Here is an 18,823-nt window from a genome sequence, read left to right on the forward strand (position 1 = left end):
TTGCAGGGGTGGGAAAAGTTGTCCAAAGAAAGAGCCGCTTGCGGATAAGCCATAAACACCAGCCGCAAAATCAGTTGACACAAAATAACATAACAGCAATAAAAGCACAACCATTGTTTATCTATATCAGTTTTGTACTTGACTCGCTAATCTCTGAAAATTTGGACGATAAGTTGTTAATGCTGAGCGAATTAATTCTTCCAAGTGTTCATTTTGAAGTTAGGTAAAAGTATACGGTACCGTATATCAGTGACGATCGGTGAGGGAAAGCAAGGAAAGCAGTGCTTACCTGAGCGAAAACTATACAAAATATAATGACTGAATTCTAGGTTTAACTTCTTATTATTTTTATCAAGTCTATTTTAACTTGAAAATTACTGTGTTCGTGACTAGAATTACTCGTAACGCTTGTGAGTAGTCTAAGTCCTCACCAAACCGCATTTCTTGCCTATAAATGCCAATTAACGCAAACGCTTTTGTCAGAAACCATCACTGAAGCTCCAGGGAAATCAACTTTCAAAATTGCTTACCCTACATTGAAAAACGCCTTCGTTTTATCCAATCCTCAATCGTTTTGCAAAACGACACCAGCTGCTTAGCCAATCAGATGTGTTATCTGGTGTTATGGTTAAAGTTGCTTTCCCAGTGACGTCAATGCGTTTCTCATAGCGGCTGCTTTTGGTTTCAGGCGAAAGGAATACAGCCTCTACGCATGAGTGATTTTCGGGCTTGTAACTATAGGCTACTGAGTACGCTGAAAATAAAGCTGGTTCTCTTACCAAAAAAAACATAGATTCTACAATAAGACATGCAATTCCAAAGGGTACATTAACCAACCAGTACTGAAACAGCACAAGTGTTTTTTAAATTCTTTGGGTCAATAGAGTGACATCACAAGTTCAGAGCAAACATACTTGTGTTCTTCAAGAATGGACTAGCTTAATTTATAGGCTAATTATTTGCTCTTTACTAGTGCACCAGTCCAATGCATGTCGTAAATGCTTACAGATGACATTGACAATAAGTTTTTGTGCTCAGTGTAAAAAAGCAGCCAACATTCTAGACTAGTCCCAGTTTGATTGATTGATTGAATCTTTATCCTCGGACTGGGAAAGTCCGAAGATTTTGTTTTGGAAATGCTCTCAGAGCGCACCAAATTGGAAGTGTTTTTCAAAATTTTCTGGGGGAGGCCCCCCAGACCCCCCGCTGGAAGTGTTGCCTTCGGCAACACGCCTTCGGGCTTCGCCCGACGGTTACGCCCCTCGTGCCTACTACCTTGCTGCAACATATTTCCAAGTTGCTTTCCCAATGGTTTAAGCCACCGAACGTCACTGCCGTATATTCATAAAGCAGCACAGCTTGTGAAGTTGTGAATGAACCTGAAAACTTCAGACTAAGTGCTTGGTAGCGCCAGCACAGCACGCAAAGTAAATCATACCTAACTAGCCTAATTCTTGGTTTCAAAATTTCATGTAATCATGCTTTTAGGCTCAATAATACTTTAATGCTAATTTGTTCCTAGAACAGACTGAGTGCTCTGGTCAGGCCAAATTGAAGTCATACAACAGATTAGATTTATAAATTATTATAAAAATGTTGCTTTTGCAACGTCACAATTCCATTGTTTAACAATGGCTACAGTAAGTAAAAGCAGGCCCGTAACTAGCTTGGAGCAGCAGGGGGGGCAAAAAGTATTCTAGAGGGGGCCCAACTTTTACCTTCCGTATCATGTACGAAAACGACGTTTGTACACAATGTGGGTATATTTACGCAAGAACATTAATCGTAGGCCTAATACAACGTTTACATTAGACTAGTTTATCATAGAACCAGTCAGTGGCGTAGCCAGGAATTTTGAAAGGGGGTGGGGGTTGACGGCCGACGGGCAAAGACCGACGGCGTCTTCGCCAAAGGCGACATCCAGCAGCGGGGGGTCTGGGGGGCCTCCCCCAGAAAATTTTGAAAAATTACTTTGAATTTGGTGCATTCTGAAAGCATTTTCAACAAACATGTGGGTATAAATGTTCCTGTAAAATGGTGCTGTCCGGTGGCATAGCAAAAGGATAAGATCATGTTTTCTAGGGCATTTTTCGGTAATAAAGCTAAGTCTCTATGTTTTCTTGTTGCTAATTCCTGGCTGAGATATTTGAATGTTTGGTATTGGCAAAACTCGCTCTTTTAATGCAGTTTCGTTTAAAATTAGGCAAACTTTGTTTTAGAGACAACATTCTACCACACCCTTAAACACACAATGTTTACAATTAAATAACACAAGAAAATTGAGTATAAAACTGAAAAGTCAGCGAACAGAGCTAATTAACATAATTTTTTCCAGGGGGTGCCAACATTTTTGCAGGGGGGGCTTCGCCCCCCCTGCGCCCCCCCTAATTACGGGCCTGAGTAAAAGAGAGACTCCTTTTGATCTTTGTATTGTTTTGGGCGCAAATTAGATTTTGAAGAAAGTGTAAGTCACAAATTTTAATTATTAATAACCGATTTTTGCGCCCCTACCAATGTGTCGCCCATGGCTCGAGCCATGCCTGCCATACCCTAGGTAGGCCACTGCGTGGTTGACGAGCGCGAGATAACATCTTTATAAAGAATAATCTTAATTTTTTTGTAATATTACGATTTAATACAAGAGCCACAAAATTTATGTTGTCGAGCCGCAGTTTGCCTACCGTTGGTCTATATTGCATTTTCTTTGTTTGCACAGTCAGCGTTTGTTGGTTGAACTATTGAACTATCGAGGTAAATGAATTGTAGCGTTACTAACCTATACTTCTATACATATACTTGTGCAATATGCACTGTTCAGGTTAGGTCGACAAAAGGTAAAAAATCACTACATGACAAAAAAACATATGAAGAAATGTTCGCTTTGCATTGTGAATTTTATCAAAGTACTTTTTCACAAACCTACGGTACCTATTTTGTTGTATAAAATACTTATGAACTTGAAAAAGCAGTTCGATTTAAATCAGGACTAAATGCACTTGGGGGCAATATTTCCTGCTTGTTATACTTTTTATAACTTTACTCGCTCCTAAAAACCAGCATAGGCCAATCCTGATAAAATATGGTGAGAACTGAGACTAGAAATCAGCTAAAACGCATTTTCATACAAGATCACAATAAAAACAGACAAACCGCTATACATGAACAAGAAATGTTTATGTTCTTTGAAACTACTGCAACAAAAAAGTTGCCACGGATAACATCAAATTTACTACGAGTATTGCTTCAATTGCCTCGATATTTTTATTATTGCTGACACCATACGATCATTTACAACAGACTAAAAAAAATTCGTAATGTGTTTTGAAGATGTTGACTTCCTGTTCCTGTCACGAACTTCAGATAATATATTTTATGTTCTTTGCATGAATTTCTCTCTCTCTCGCTCTCTCGATTGGTGTCATTATCAACGTCTCTCCTAGTGCCGGTGAGACATAAGAAGTTCTCAGCAATCACTTTGACAAGCTGCGCGATATTTTCCCTTTGATTACTGTATATCAAATTGAAAAATTTAAATTATTGAAAAATTTAAGTTATTTACAATTATATTCAAGCAGTAAAGTATCCATGTGTAGGAGCGATCTCGACTACTCACCACCGAATAGCGAGCATTGCGTTTCGCTAACCATACCGATGCAGCCTCTACGCTAACCATCAAAACTTTTATAAGACCCTTTTCCAATCTCAGAAAATAAAGCTAACAGTCATTGGTAACGTAGCCCGTACAGGCAATACACCGTTGTCTTGACATTGCAAGAAAACGATAAAGTTGTTTGGCCAAACATTTTTATAGTAAAAAGGAAAATGTAGTGGAAAAAGGCGATAAGGAAAAGAGCATGTTGTCAAAGTAAAAACTGAACGAAAAATGAACTTCTGGTTTTCATGGCAAAATACGCTTTTAGAAAATAGTTACCGTCCGCATCTGTTAGGCTACAGTTACAGAACGGGATTTTTTCTTTAGTTTTGCACCATTTTTGAAGTACCTTATGACTTTTACTTCTTATTCTATGACCATTGTTTATGATACTTGATTAGCGATTCACAATAAACACTTTCTCACAGGTGGAAAAAAATTTTCTTCAATCTATCCAGTAGGCTATTTTGAATTTCTAGCTATCGATTTCTAGATGTGTCATGTCGCGCTTTTACGTATTGTCGATTTCATATCAGAGGTGTACAGAGTCAGGTTTTTTGGACTCCTGCTCTACTCCGACTCCAAATCCACTCCTGCTCCAAATATTTTGGAAATATTGACTTCAAACTCCTACACGATTCCAAACACAAAACATACATCATAATCCAGATCTTTTATAATCTTAACTTAACAGTTTACTTTCCCTGTCCCTTGTCATGAAGAAAAAACACATTTTCTAATGAAAAAATTATTGCTTGAAAATATGACCACAAAAGTAGCCTACACAAAAATAAGAACTATGCGAAAAACAGCGTAAATATTTGTACTTTAATATTATGCTAAAAGAATCAATTGGAAAAAAATCAGACTCCAGGTCCAATACAGCTCTTATATACAGGGCCTCCGAGAGAAATTAGGACTGGTCGTGAAACAAAATGAAAAATGGGCCCTAACAAAATATTTTTAAGCAAAAATAAAAGCAAAAAAACTACTATACGTTGCATGTTCGTCTCAATAAGCTTAGCCTACTTTTATTGGCGTGAAATTGAATTCCTTTCAACATTCGATCTTAACAACGTATTGATATGGATAAAAAAAACTTCTCTCGATATGAAAATCTTCACGATTCACTTGATTATAACCTATACTTGCAGCAGAAATGCCATTGCTGTTAACTATTTTGTCTAGAAAAATTTCTTAACATACAATAGCCTAGGCCAGTGGTTCTTAATCTTTGACACTGCTGGACAGTAAAAATATAAAAATCTTTTTGCCGACCGGTAACCACAGTATCGAAGGCTAGTTTATTTTAGGAGAGGTGCGCTAGAAAATAAAAAGAAAACTTATGCAAAATTATACTCAAATATTCAGTGTGGCCCAGGCAAATGCTTTAGTATGTGCTGGAACAAAATTTATTTTAAAGTTGCTTGTACAAAATAGGTCGTATAAATATCTATAAAATAGCCTACTATTGAGATTGAAATACAAAAGTCCTGGTTTATACGCAATAGTGGGTCCAGAAAAAAACATGAAAGGCACCACAATTTAAATGACACAAATTTTTTTAGCAAAATAAACAATGTAAATAGTCGAGATCCAAATTTAGCTTGTTTATGTTTAGGTCGCTTTTTTGTAGGCTATATGTACTTCAATATTCTGTTTTTTTCGCATAAGACTCGCACTTTTATTTGACTTAATGCATCCAATTAAAATCTAGATTTCTGTAAAAGCTATGCCACTTTGGCGCAGGGGGGTTCGCCACGCCACGAAGTTTGGTTTGCACTTGAAAATAAATTTCAAATCCATTTTTTATGGCACATGATTTTAACAGCACACCGTTGACGAAAGTTATGCCTAGTCTTGTATAATCTTTCTGGGAAATTTTGTATATCCGTCCGTGGTGTCACCAGTCACCACCTTACCATATAGGTCTAGTAGTAGGTTGGCCTACACAGGGCCCATTTTACGTCATACTTCTATAAACACTGGAATAGGTTAAATTGTTGACTACTGCACTTCAGTGAGCAATGTGTTCTACTTTGAATTTTCTAATACGTTTTCAAATTTTGAGAGGCACAAAAATTCATACCTTTTATATTTAGGCTACTGCTGAAAACATGCTATTCCTACGCCGCTGGTTAGGTCAATTAAATGATTAAAATAGCAAAGCGAGTCAAAACAAAAATTGTAAAACAAGAAAAAATTAAATGTTTTTGTCTCGATTTTAGGTGAGGCACGTGATCAAGTGCCTTCTCTAGATCCGCTACTGTATGTACGATTAGTTGAACAACATGACTGCTAGAAATAAGACTGAAATAATTCTAGCTTCATAGGAGAATATTACAGTAAAAATGGCATAAAATTATATACGGTACGCAAGGAAAATGACGAAACAACGAAGCGAAAAGCGGACCGGCGGTTGAAAGCCATGCACTGGCTTAGGCTATAGGCAGGGTTGCCATCGACATGGACCCAAAAATATGGACAACCGAAAAATTAGATTAGCATTTAAAAAACGTTTTTGGATATACTTTGTATTTATACGAGCTGTGTCATATTTCATTCCATAATGTTTTCCAGAAACAATCTGCTCCAGCAACTCCTTGTTATTAGAAATTGCTTCATGGATCTAACGGAAGCTCAGGTATAGGTTTATCTTTACTTGTAGCTGGGATTTGACTGTTATTTCACTCAGTCTGTTCCTTTCCTTGTCCACTGCGCCGAAACAAGAGAGAACACTCTTTCCACAAGCGCATTGTTGACCGGAAAGGAGAAAATGATGCTAACCAGCATGTAGAGCAGCGAAAAAGGGTGGTTTCCGATAAAGATTTTCATCCACTTGACCTCAGGTTCATCCTTGCTGAACACATCATCTGGAATCTTCTTGAGCAGAGCGTTAACAGCCGAGAGCTCATCGAACAGCTTATCTTTTATTGCCATTAGTGGATCAACTTGCTTCGCCAACCTCTTGATTTCCTCGTACTCAATTGCTTGATCTTTCAGCAGGGTCCAGTTGATGTGCGTTGGATGCTTCTCAAATCGATACCACTTGTTAATATATTCCAAAGTAATGGTGTAGATCTCCTGGAAGCTCGCTTTGAGAACCTTAGCATGCTCTCCATCGACTGTTCTTAGTAGTTCGTCTGTTGTAGCTCCGAAAAACCCTGAACACTGGCGTTGCAATATTTTGATCTTGAAAAATTCAATTATCTCTGCCAGTTCTGGAAATAATGCCGTTGACTTTTGCAGGAGTAACAGTGGTTTATTGAAGAGCAACAAAGCGCTGTGGAGGAATGATAGGATGATCAGTGACTCTTCTGATTTAAAGAAATTCTCCAATATTTTTGGTAGATGTTTGAGCGAAAGAAAATGCGTTTTGAGTGGTTCCCAGAGATCGATCATTCGCTCGAGTACAGCATCAAGTGTGTGGTCACAGCGGTAAACCATAATCTCTTCGTGGGAAAATTGTAACATAAGATTCCCGGATCCATTCGTCTGTATGTAATGACCGAAAAAGAAACACTCTTCTGAAACGTCTAATCAAAAAGTGTATTTCTGTAAAATTAGCCCGCGGCTATCGAAAATGAGGTGCAACGCGATACACCACTAAAAATCTGTCACTACAATCCAAACTACTTAGATAAAGACGGATATTTCGTCCAGCTGGCAAGCACTAAGCAAACAGTTAAATATGCTACCAACTTTCAAGCAATCATTTTACAAATGACCAGAATAGATTGCAATATCTCAAACTCACGTACGCAGTTACTGTGACGTCATAGTGAAACATTGTGAAGTAATTCTCAACAGGTGTGATACAAGTCTTACGAACGATGGTGCAACCTTGGCTCATTTTTAAGGAAAAATTCCATGACGTAATACGCTAAGATTCAGTAGACCTGAACGGTTTTATATGACGTTTGATTTGGTGAACCATTGTCGGGAACAGTGTTGTCTATCGAGTCGGCGTGTGTGTTGGTAGAGTCGAGTAGTTGCTATCAAGCTCTTCACAGAAATGCTTGAGCCTCATCGTCTTACCAGTTTGGCTACCACTCTTCAGCACGATTGTTTCTATGTGTTCCCGACAATGGTTCACCAAATCAAAGTCATATAAAAACCGTTCAGGTCTACTGAATCTTAGCGTATTACGTCGTGGAAATTGCTAGAAAATGTCCAAATATTGCACCATCGTTCGTAAGACCTGATGAAACATTGCATCATCACCTTTGAACACCTGTTTGAATTGCTTCACAATTCCTTTCATTATTGCGTCACATAACTGCGTACGTGAGTTTGAGATATTGAAATGTATTCTGACCATTCGTAAAATTGTTACTTGGAAGTTGGTCGCAAATTTAACTGTTTCGCTTAGTGCTGCTAGCTGGACAAAATTTCCGTCTTTTATCTAAGTAGTTTGTATCGTAGTAACAAGTTTTAGTGGTGTACGGTGTTACATTCCAATTTCGACAGCCAGGTGGCTAATTTTACAGAAATACAAATTTGAATAGACGTTTTCAAAGGAGTGTTTCTTTTTCGGTCATTACATACAAACGAACGGATCCGAGAATCTTATGTTACAATTTTCCCACGAAGAGATTATGGTTTACCGCTGTGACCATAAATAATAAAGACGTTACTCTGTCTAGTGTTTGGTACTGAAGCAAAATAATAAAAGACGAGTTCTTGTCAGTTGGTAGGCTGCAGAAGCAAAAAATAATAAAAGACAAAGTTGTTGGTTGGTAGGCTACAGAAGCAAAGAAATAATAAAAGAAGATCTTGTTGGTTGGTAGTCTACAGAAGCAAATAAAATTAAAGACATTTTTTCTCAGTTGGTACTGAAGAACTTCTAGCTAAAAATTAAAGGCGTTTCTTTGTTGGTTTTGAAGAAAAAACAACATTGACATTCATTGGCAAGAAAAAAGATTAAAGACAATCGATCTGTGCTTGAAGAATCAAGTGGACGAATCCAAGCAAGTTTTGTGGAACTTTAGGACTTCATATACCCCTACAGCTACGGTATTGTTCATTTAAATTCTTTTTATTTTTTTACGGTCTTTGCAGTTAAGTTTTTTATAACTACGGTAATAATTTTGTGTGTTTGTGTAACTTAATGTTTTAATTGTTAAATTTAGCCCCAACATTTATTATGTCTACACTCGGTGGCGACAAGGACTCGACCGCCGTCGACTCGACTGAGTTTAAGCCTGATGATGTTCTTTGGGGTCGGGCAGGCCATTCTGGGGAGGGACCCAGTAACGATGAGGCTAAGTCAGTTCGAGAGGCCCGGCATCTTAGACGGGATAATTTGACTCAAATTGGGAAACTTACTGTAGCCCTAGGTTCTTTGAGTGATAAGCAGGAACTGTTAATTTTTAGATCTAAGTTTTCTACTTTAGAAGAGGAATTACGGCATTTCCATGCTCTTTTGAGTAAAATTTTTAACTCTGCAATTTTGGCAGAACTTCGTGATAGGGTAGATCCCGAATTTAACTCGTTAAAAAATAACTTCGAACAGAAAGTAAGTGAGTTCTCAGATATGTTGGATGCTGACAAACATCCTGAGGATAGCGCCTCAAATGTAAGCACTAGGATGTCTAGGAGTTCGTCTCGGATAGTGGCACAAATTAACCTACAGTTAAGACGAGAGGAGCTCCAGATCCAAGCCGAGGCTGAAGCGAGAGCTGCTGAGGCCGCCGCGAGAGCTGAGGCCATACGAGCTGAGGCCAAAGCAAAAGCTGCTGAGGCCGCCGTGAAAGCTGAGGCCGAAGTGAGAGCTGCTGAGGCTGCTGCGAGAGCTGAGGCCATACGAGCTGAGGCCCAAGCGAGAGCTGCTGAGTTCGCACTCAAAGACGCCCAGTTGAGGGCTGAACAACGTAAGGAAGTAGCTTTAGCTGAATATCGATCAGAGGTGGGCTCCCGGCGTAGCTCTAAGAAGGGATCTTCTAGGCATTCCAGAGGTGAACGTCAATCTAGGTTAAATTTAGATAACCTTTTTCCAGACGCCTGTTCAATCTGTAAGTGGACCAGTACAATCCACATGTTTTCAAGCTGTTTCAGGAGGTCTCGGGGCCGCGGCTAAGGGTCTTCCGAAGGCTGTAGAGCCAAGGCCTGTGAATTATAACCTAACTCCTCCTCCAGAGCGTACAGGTCACGGGGCCACCATCAGCAGTAATGTTTTGCCCTCTTCACAGTTTTCTGCGCCGCTAGGTTTTGATCGCCCAGCTACACGTAATTTGGGTGGTTGTGAGAGGCGTGTCGCGTCTACTGATTTTAACGTTTGTGAGGATCTTGATCGTGCTGTGCACGTGACCGAGCCCCTTCAGCCCCTTAAGGGATATAGCTTGTCTTCTCCCGCTAAATCGAGTTCTCAACAGCAGGATTGCTTTTTTGAATACCAAAATAGTAGGACGTTTTTCGATAAGGCGGCCTTGATTAGTTACGATGGTAACAATATGCCATTTATCTTCTTTAAAAATCGTGTTACGGCCTTAATGGCAGCTTCGCCCTTTAAAGGAACTCGTTTGACTTTGTTACAAGCAGCTTGTGTTAGGACAGCTGCGCAAACGATTGCTAATTTGGTTTCTGACACTCCTGGCTTGTCAGAGGAAGACAGGATAGAAATGTCGTTAGCTCGCTTGTCTCAACGTTTTGGAGTTCGTGGAGGTCTTTTTGCTAAACCAGAAATTAGGAAGTACCGCTATGGTAGCAGATTAACTTCGATCTCTTCCAGTGCTTTGAAAGAGTTTAAAGATGAATTGTCGCAGTGTCTGCTTTACGCGCAAGCTTATGGTCAGCATGATAAATTAGAAGGACGTTTTGTTTTGGATTTGGCTAAGCGACTCCCGTTTGACGCTAAGCAGCGTTATCTTGACTTTTTAGGTGATCAGTATGGTGGCACTGATGAGCCTACTTTTCAGAGTTTGTTCGAATTTGTAGTACGGGAGGAAACGCGCAAGTCCACTGATTTTGGCATTATGCTAATGGGCGATTCTGGTGAGTCGCAGCATTTTAAAAAGTTTGGCAAAGGAAAATTGCCTTCATGTCCGGTTAGGCAGTCGTCGGTAAAACCCCATGATAATGTGCTGTCAGGTAGTTCGCAGTACTCTACTGCTGTTGGCACACCGCGCGGTGGTGAGGCCAGACGTAAGGACCTACCGGCATGTATTTATTGTTCGTCACGGGGTCAAGTCGAACATCATTTTTTGTCTAACTGTAAAGATTTGTTGCGCTTGACACCTAAAGATCGGAGAGATGTTATTGTGAAAGCTGGAAAATGCTTGAATTGTTTGCGCCAGCATGTGGTTAAAGATTGTAATCATGCAAACAACTGTCGTCAATGTGGGCCTAACAATGATAGGAAACACTTTTTTCTTCTGCATGATTTTTATGAGACGTCATGGATTCGGTCGATAAAGAGGATGCTCGTGCCAGAGTTCCTGTGCGTAATGTTAAGATTGGAAATGTTAAAGCAGCTTTTAACCGCATTACTGCTGCTCGTGTTTTGAATCCAATGACTGGCAAATCGAAGTTGGTGTACTGTCAGCATGATCCTGGTTCTCAGTTGACGTTTATTTCGAGTGATTTGGTGTGCAAACTTGGCCTTAAACCGTATGATAAAGCGTCGTTTAAAATGGATACTCTGGCTGGTCAGAAACCTACTTGTGCTAACCTTGTTAAACTGAACATCCAGTCGTTAGAGACGGATGAACTGTTTTGTGATATAACTTCGGTGGTTAACCCAGCTTGGGCTGACGATGTTAAAACTTTACCGCATAAGCAGGATCTAAGTAGTTTGGATTGTAGTGACAGGTTTTTAGTGGTGTATCGCGTTGCACCTCATTTTCGATAGCCGCGGGATAATTTTACAGAAATACACTTTTTGAATAGACGTTTCAAAGGAGTGTTTCTTTTTCGGTCATTACATACAAACGAACGGATCCGAGAATCTTATGTTACAATTTTCCCACGAAGAGATTATGGTTTACGGCTGTGACCACTATGTAAAGTGTGAGGCGCTCTGATCCCTTCTCTGCTGCATTATAAAAAAATATGAGCAGGGCAGCCGACTGAGATCAGATGCAATGTTTGCTCTTTAAGACGAGAGATGACGTTGTTTTTTCCACTATGCTGTGATCCTCCAAAATTCACTGGTGCATTAATCATATCGGCACAAAAGGATGACAGCTGTTTCATGTCTAGGCCATTTTCTTGAATAGAGAAGAGAATAAAGTTTGTGATCTGTGTCGAGGTCTCGCCTGGTATCGATCGCAGGTCAAGAAGACGCACTCACACTTTGGCGTTGAAGAATCTGATGACTAGAGGAAGCTAATTAGACTAATTTTAGAATATTATGCAACACCGGATACCAGAGAAAAATGATCGAAGTTCTGTAATTGTTGAAAATAAGACAAAATAAGGACGCAAGTCGAAACTAAGGACATTTCTTAGAAATAAGGACATTTAAGTTTTCTAAGACCCGGTGTAGCAGTCCAAGAGTTACTGCATGCCAAAAGTTACAAAAGTTGCCAAATATTTCATTTAAATTTTATTTAATTTTGTTTTAAAAAATAATTAAATTTTTAACTTCTCAAAAGGTCAGATTAATAATTATAAGTATTTTGTAATGTTAACTGAAAAGCTTGCATTAGTTTGAGAGCAATGAATTTATTACACTTAGTTAAAACAATTTTCGCTTTTCTATCGATTGTGAAAACGCCTGGCACCGCTGGTAACTTTTGGACTGACAGTAACTTCCAGACTGCAACGCCGCAGAAGCAGTGTTGTCAGATTGGGCAATTTATCTGCAATTGGGCTACTTTTAGTTGGGCTTGGCGCCAAAAAATGTTGGTTTGCGACTTGCGCTTTTTTGGGCTACTTTCAGTCTCCGATTTGGCGCGAGACGGCGCTTAAATTTGGCAGAATTTTAAGTTGTTTGACAGTGAATTTTGAGTTGGCAGAACTGAATAATTGGTAGAATCCGACCAGCCTTTGAAAATGTTGGTAAAGTTTCGGTTTATTACGGAAAAAATGACGTTATTTTTTTGATTTGGCATAAGGATTGATTTTACTGCTGATCATTAGCAGCTTTGACTGTTGTTACAGCAATGCTGTATTCATTTTCATCCGGGAGAATGGAAGGACTGACTGGCGAGTGGCGAAAGCGAAATTGCACTTGCATCGAATATCGGAAATTATAGGGTAGTTATGATCTTGGTTTGGTACCGTACCATAATTTTTGAAGCTTTTATTGGTGTCTAAGCTATAGATTAAAGTGGGAAAAATTGAATGTCAGTGGAGAAACTTACTGAATGTAAACTGGTCTTCCTTGTATGATTAAAAAACAATGATAGATTCTTGTATTTTTTGTACCAAGGTGTACGAGTTTAGAAATGCTGCAGGGGAGTATAAATTTAGAGAAGTTGCTCAATTGGCACTAACAATGTAGCCTATACCAATCAGCAATGCATTACGGTAGTTGAGCGAGCCTTTTCGAGAGTTTCTGCAATCAAAACCAAACTGCGAAATCGTATCGGACTTCAACTTTTGTCAGCGATTGTGAGGATCAGAACTTTGCTGCAACAATTGGAAAAATGCTGTTTGATCCCCGGTCATCAATGCGGAAGCATGACAGCTCTATATATGAAAATGAAGCTTCAGCAGTTGATGATAGAATTTTGTTGGGTGTTGGTTCTTGGTAGTTCATCTGAGTTGACGGCTTATGCTATGCATTAGCATCTACTATGGAACCATTTGTATCTTGAATTTGAAAATAGGAATTTGTATGAAGTCTGTATAGCATTGGCTCGTCTAAGTTTTTTTCTATTGAACAATGCTTGATTCAATATTGAACATTGTACCTATTCAAAAAGCGAAGTTTTTTTCTATTGAACAATGCTTGATTTAATATTAAACATTGTACTTATTGTATGTTGTATATATTAATGTATGTATTTTGTATCTGTTCTTTCTTTTTGATAACCGCTATGTATGAGCTGCTATCCAACCTGTCTTCTTCCTAACTTTCGACTCAAGTTCCACATGTGTTGAGTGAAGATTGATGATATATTGTTAACAAGAGACGGGTTCAATTGTGATGTGGAATAGTCACTTCACACTCTTATTACGTCCGTCCGTTAGATTCACACATCGTAAAAGAAAGACGAAGCACGTTTGGAAAACACAAGTTAGAAAATTAGAGAAAGAATGACGAGAGATTGTCGCTCAAGCGTGACAGTGCATCGCAATGATGACGTCACGATTGCGCGACAATCTATGTCACAATACGGAGACAGATAACTTGGCCATAATTTCGTGAACATAGCAGCCTTCAAGATGAATATTACAATATCCATCTTCTAGAAGATTATTTTTACCTAAACGAAATTACTCATCATTGGCCATACCTAACACACAATCAGCATGATGGACAAAGATGTTGCTTTGTCCATGACTCTTGGGGGCATGCCCAAAAACCCCCCTAGAAAGCCTGCGCCTTCGTTGCTCAACCGTCGACGTCGCGACGGCAAATTGGGCTACTTTTAAGTTGCTTGGCGCATTTTTGGGCTCTTTTTTTTTAATCTGGCAACACTGCGCAGAAGCAGTCCAAAAGTTACTGCTATTGTAAGTGGGTGTGCTTTTTTGAAATTCTTTTGGGAAAACTTGTAAATGGACTGAAACTTCACTTGGTCAGTACATTAAACCCTCTGCAAGTGTGCGAAAGATGAATCCCAAGGATAAATATTCTCACCACGAAACCATAATCAGGGCCGGATTTAGCTGATGGGGGGCCCGGGGCACTTTTAGATCGGGGGGCCCCGTGCAAAAAAATTTTTCGCGCCTACGGCGCGTAAAAACCATCTCTACGTCTACAGTAGCATCAGTCCAGTACTGCACAGCATTTTGCAGAAACTTTAAAGGTCAAAAGGAATAAAATAACACAAAATCACATTTTTTCCACATAGGGGGGCCCTTCAAAAGTCGGGGGGCCCGGGGCAACTGCCCCCTCTGCCCCCCCCTAAATCCGGGCCTGACCATAATTCTAGACTTTTAAGTTTCGTGCCACGTGTTTTCGATGGGACTCCAACGGAAATTCATTGGAATCTCAAAGTGTTCAACACTTTCGTAAAAGCTAAAACCTTCCCCGCGTGTGAGACTGTGATAGCCTACTCACTGAAGGTTGATGGCGTTTTGACTACCGGTTGGCCTACATGTAGCCTAAGTTACTTTATATTTCTACAAAACGGTAGTTATGAAAAACCAGACCAAAAATAGGCTCAGTGCTTCATTCAGTAAAAAACTTTGGTTTTAACTTTCATGAAATAGGCCTACATAAAATATAGTCCAAGACTATGTTCGTCAACTACAATTCAAGACCAGCGGCTAACAAGTCAGCCTTCAAATGCAAACTTTGCACAATATATTAACACTTTGCTCCTCAAAGGGAGGCCAGATTTGGCCCCCCCCTCATATTTCCTTTGATTATTTGAAGCACAGTAACGCCATGCACTTGGTTTTTCTTGACTTTTCCTAAAATTGCCTGGCGGATCTGATGATATTAAATTTGATGCTAACAGTTGTGTAGTTTTCTTGTAAATTCAAGATTTTGGTGAATTTTTGCTATTTCTAGCTAACTTCCAGCAAAGCGTGAAATGGATTACATTGCGATGACAAGCCATAAGCTCATAATTGCTTCGTGCATCAATATGCGCGAGCAGAGAGAAACATCTTCTTGTTTTCCTTTGTTTGGTTTGACCTCAATAATACAAAGCGCGTTATTTCTTATGCCACAAAAGAAAAGCCAGTGATCACAAAGCTGTTAATTAGAAAAAATAATAGCAAACGTTTTTTGCGTTATCAGCTCTACAAAGAAGAATAGCAATCCACGATCAAAATAGTAGGCTATGTAGGCCACAAACTACTCAAAACAGTTGTTTCAAGCAGATAATATTCATTGACGAATAAAAAACGTTACAAAAAGAAATCTTGGGTAAAGGCACGAAAACCTGGTTTCGAAATAAACGTTCTATGGAAATACTCTCATTGACAAGCATTGCAATTGCGGAAATGTCTGACTGCAAATGCTTTTGGGAGAAGCCGGAGAAATAGCGTTTTTGCAAACAGTAATTGTGAGATACACTCAAAATTATGAGATAGGCTCCATTTACACGTAGTAGCTAACTCGATGGCGTCCCTTCCCTGCTTTATGTCGCCTACTTGTTCTTATGTCCTGCATTTTTGTTTCACCGTGCACTGTGTGTTGTTCCAAAGAGCGCAAAATAAAGATGATAATGCCTCATCTACATTACAAAATATTTTGTAATGTAGATAAGGCATAAAGTTAGGCGTCACATTAGACAAAAAACAAATCAGCTTTCTTGATCATTGATTCAACATCTGAATACGTTGCGCCAATGTACAGTATAAGAGGCCGGCTATTGTGAAGACCGCCATTTATAAACGATCCGATTATACCAAAAGTGAGACAAACTAGTGGATCAAAGAATGAATAAACAATGCTGAGAAAACTAAATCTAAGTGACGAACAATACCGATGTCTTCATTTATCTTGGAAAAATGCTGCCTAAACTTATCAACAAAAAATACCGTAAATAACGGCAAGCATCCCGAAAGCAGAATTTGCTCGACTTTGGCATGAATTTAGTCAGACATCTACAGTAATAATTCCACACATACAATAACAGGCTCTCAACGGCTGTAAGATACATAATAATCAACCTGGTTCTGGGCGGTTTGTGTAACAGCTTAGGGGAAGACACTACTTGAAATGATGCACCACACAAAAGATTTTCAATGAAGACTGAGTCTAAAAACCGATGTGGATTGTGCTTCACAATGACTTCAAGTTTAGGACAAAAAAGGCACAAAAATATCACGATGAAAATAAAGACCTTGTGGGAAATTTTCAAGAATCATAACACGATGCAAATACCATAAACGCGTAGTTTGCATGCTGCTCTGAGCTGGCCGGCAACCACAAAGGTAGACAATACAGGCAGTTTATAATTCGATAACAGCGCAATAAACATTATAAATACGTAAACCGACAATTTTCTTTTACAAACATTTTACGTCTAATAGTAAATTTTCCCCCAACAATTTTTTGTGAAGCGCTTGCAAACCACGGTTTTGTAAAATAATTCATCATTATTATTTTTTACTTCTCGGACATTGTAAAACGTCATCAGCAAAATCACAAAAAAAAATTTCATTACTTCAATGTTGTAGGCCTAAGAATTTTTTATAGAATTGTAGCCACGTTGTTTCAACAAAGAAGCCATTTTTTGGCAATATAAAGTTATAGAAAATAATTTGCAATCATGCAAATGTTTGGAAAGAATCTAGGAAGTCTTCTCACAATCTGGCACAAAATGATTATGTTTATTGTATCTCTGCAATATTTTTTACTACAAACTATGAAGCTTCGTTATAATCATTTTTATCTTTGAAGTCAAAAGTTAATTCTTTTTTTGGCCAGAAACATAATCGCTGCCTTGCTGATGTTGTCGCCTTTACGCGTATTTTTTGTACTTCAAACAATAAGGATCCAGTCAGCAATCGAGTCCTTTTACATTGATTCAACATTTGTAAACGTTAAATTTATGTAGATTTGCTGACTGTGGGTTATTTCACATTTTCTTTGTTTACGCATGTTCCTCAATTCGCTGTTGCATTGTTTCGACGCTGGCGGACTAAAAATGTTATTTCAAATTGATTGACACAATCTTCAATAAAAAGTGAGCTTTGAACTTAGCTTTGTTGATGTAAATGCTGTATTTTTTGTGGAAGTAATTTATGAGTCATGTTTATAAACACACGTAAGCGAAATGACTTATGATGTGGCCTGCATGATATTTGTGTTGCGACTTGACACAAATCCACAATTTCAAAAGCACCTAATTTGAACTTAGAAATTTCAGATAATTTCAACAACTTGTTCAATTGTCTTCTCTCTACTAAAAATATTCATATTACAAACTCAATTGTAGACCTAAAATACACAAACGAAGATGTAAACAGCTATTCAAGCAGGCTAAGGTGTTACTTATGAGAAATTTGGTTCCATAAAACTAGAAGCTAGCCATGAGTTTCGGAATGCATTAGTTTAGGATAAAAATGTAAGACAACAAACGCAGTTTTGATTTTTTTCAAATTCGTGTCACAATGTTACTCTGATTGTAACTATTTTAGAATCAGTGAGTAGCTTACAATAAGATTTGCTCGCAAGTCGTAAATTCTAATCAATGCAATGATTCGGCACACCGCACACACACTTCGTGCGTTCGATCGAGCTCTTTGTTTATCAGAAGTTTGCATGAAATCGGATTAGCACGGTAATTAAATAGCGGCAAGATAAATCAAAATTGTCGTTTTTGGGTACCTTTGCAAAAATTGAAATATCAAGTTTAACATATAAAATTTTAAAATAATGACTTTTCTAAACTTATAGACAAATGATTTGCTTTCACACCAGTGCAACTTCTGTTGAAATAGCATCAGCGGATAACACGTAACAGCTGATTGAATTTGATCCAAAAACGGCCCCCCCTTGAGCAGTTAACTTCCAAAAAAACGTTGAAAAGCAAAGGGTTGAGGCCTGTATAGCTTATTAAATGCCACCGATTCACGTATAGCCCGATTTAAACTTTGAAATGTTTGGAGCGATGATCAATTAAATTATTTGTTTCAACAGAGCCATATAGCCTACAATGAGTCAATAAAACACTCATAATACTACATTGTAAATCGTAGGTTGCATTATAGCACAATCAGGATGACAGCAGAAGACTATAAGCTAAGTGGTCATCTAGTCAATAACCTCCCCATGCAAATTTATTTTCCAACGCACGTAGCCTAAGGCACGGACACAACTTCAAATGGTATAATACAAACAAATCAGGTTAAAATGATAGCCTACGTAAATTGTTAGGTTACAAATTCAAATTTCATTCCAAAACAGCAACAATTTCTGGTACAAAATTCATCTTTTAACTTTCATCTTATTTTCGCTTCATTCACAAATACGTTTCTGCTGTAAATCATGTTGTTAAGATGCAATAGTGGATAAGTCTTCAAGTTCAACATGTTTCCAATGTTGAAATCATTTATACAAATCTGCTGCAAGCGTCAAATCTGAAAACCCTGTTTTAGTAA

The sequence above is a fragment of the Aplidium turbinatum genome, chromosome 2 (genome assembly GCF_918807975.1).
Source record: "Aplidium turbinatum chromosome 2, kaAplTurb1.1, whole genome shotgun sequence".
NCBI classification, from domain to species: Eukaryota; Metazoa; Chordata; class Ascidiacea; order Aplousobranchia; family Polyclinidae; genus Aplidium; species Aplidium turbinatum.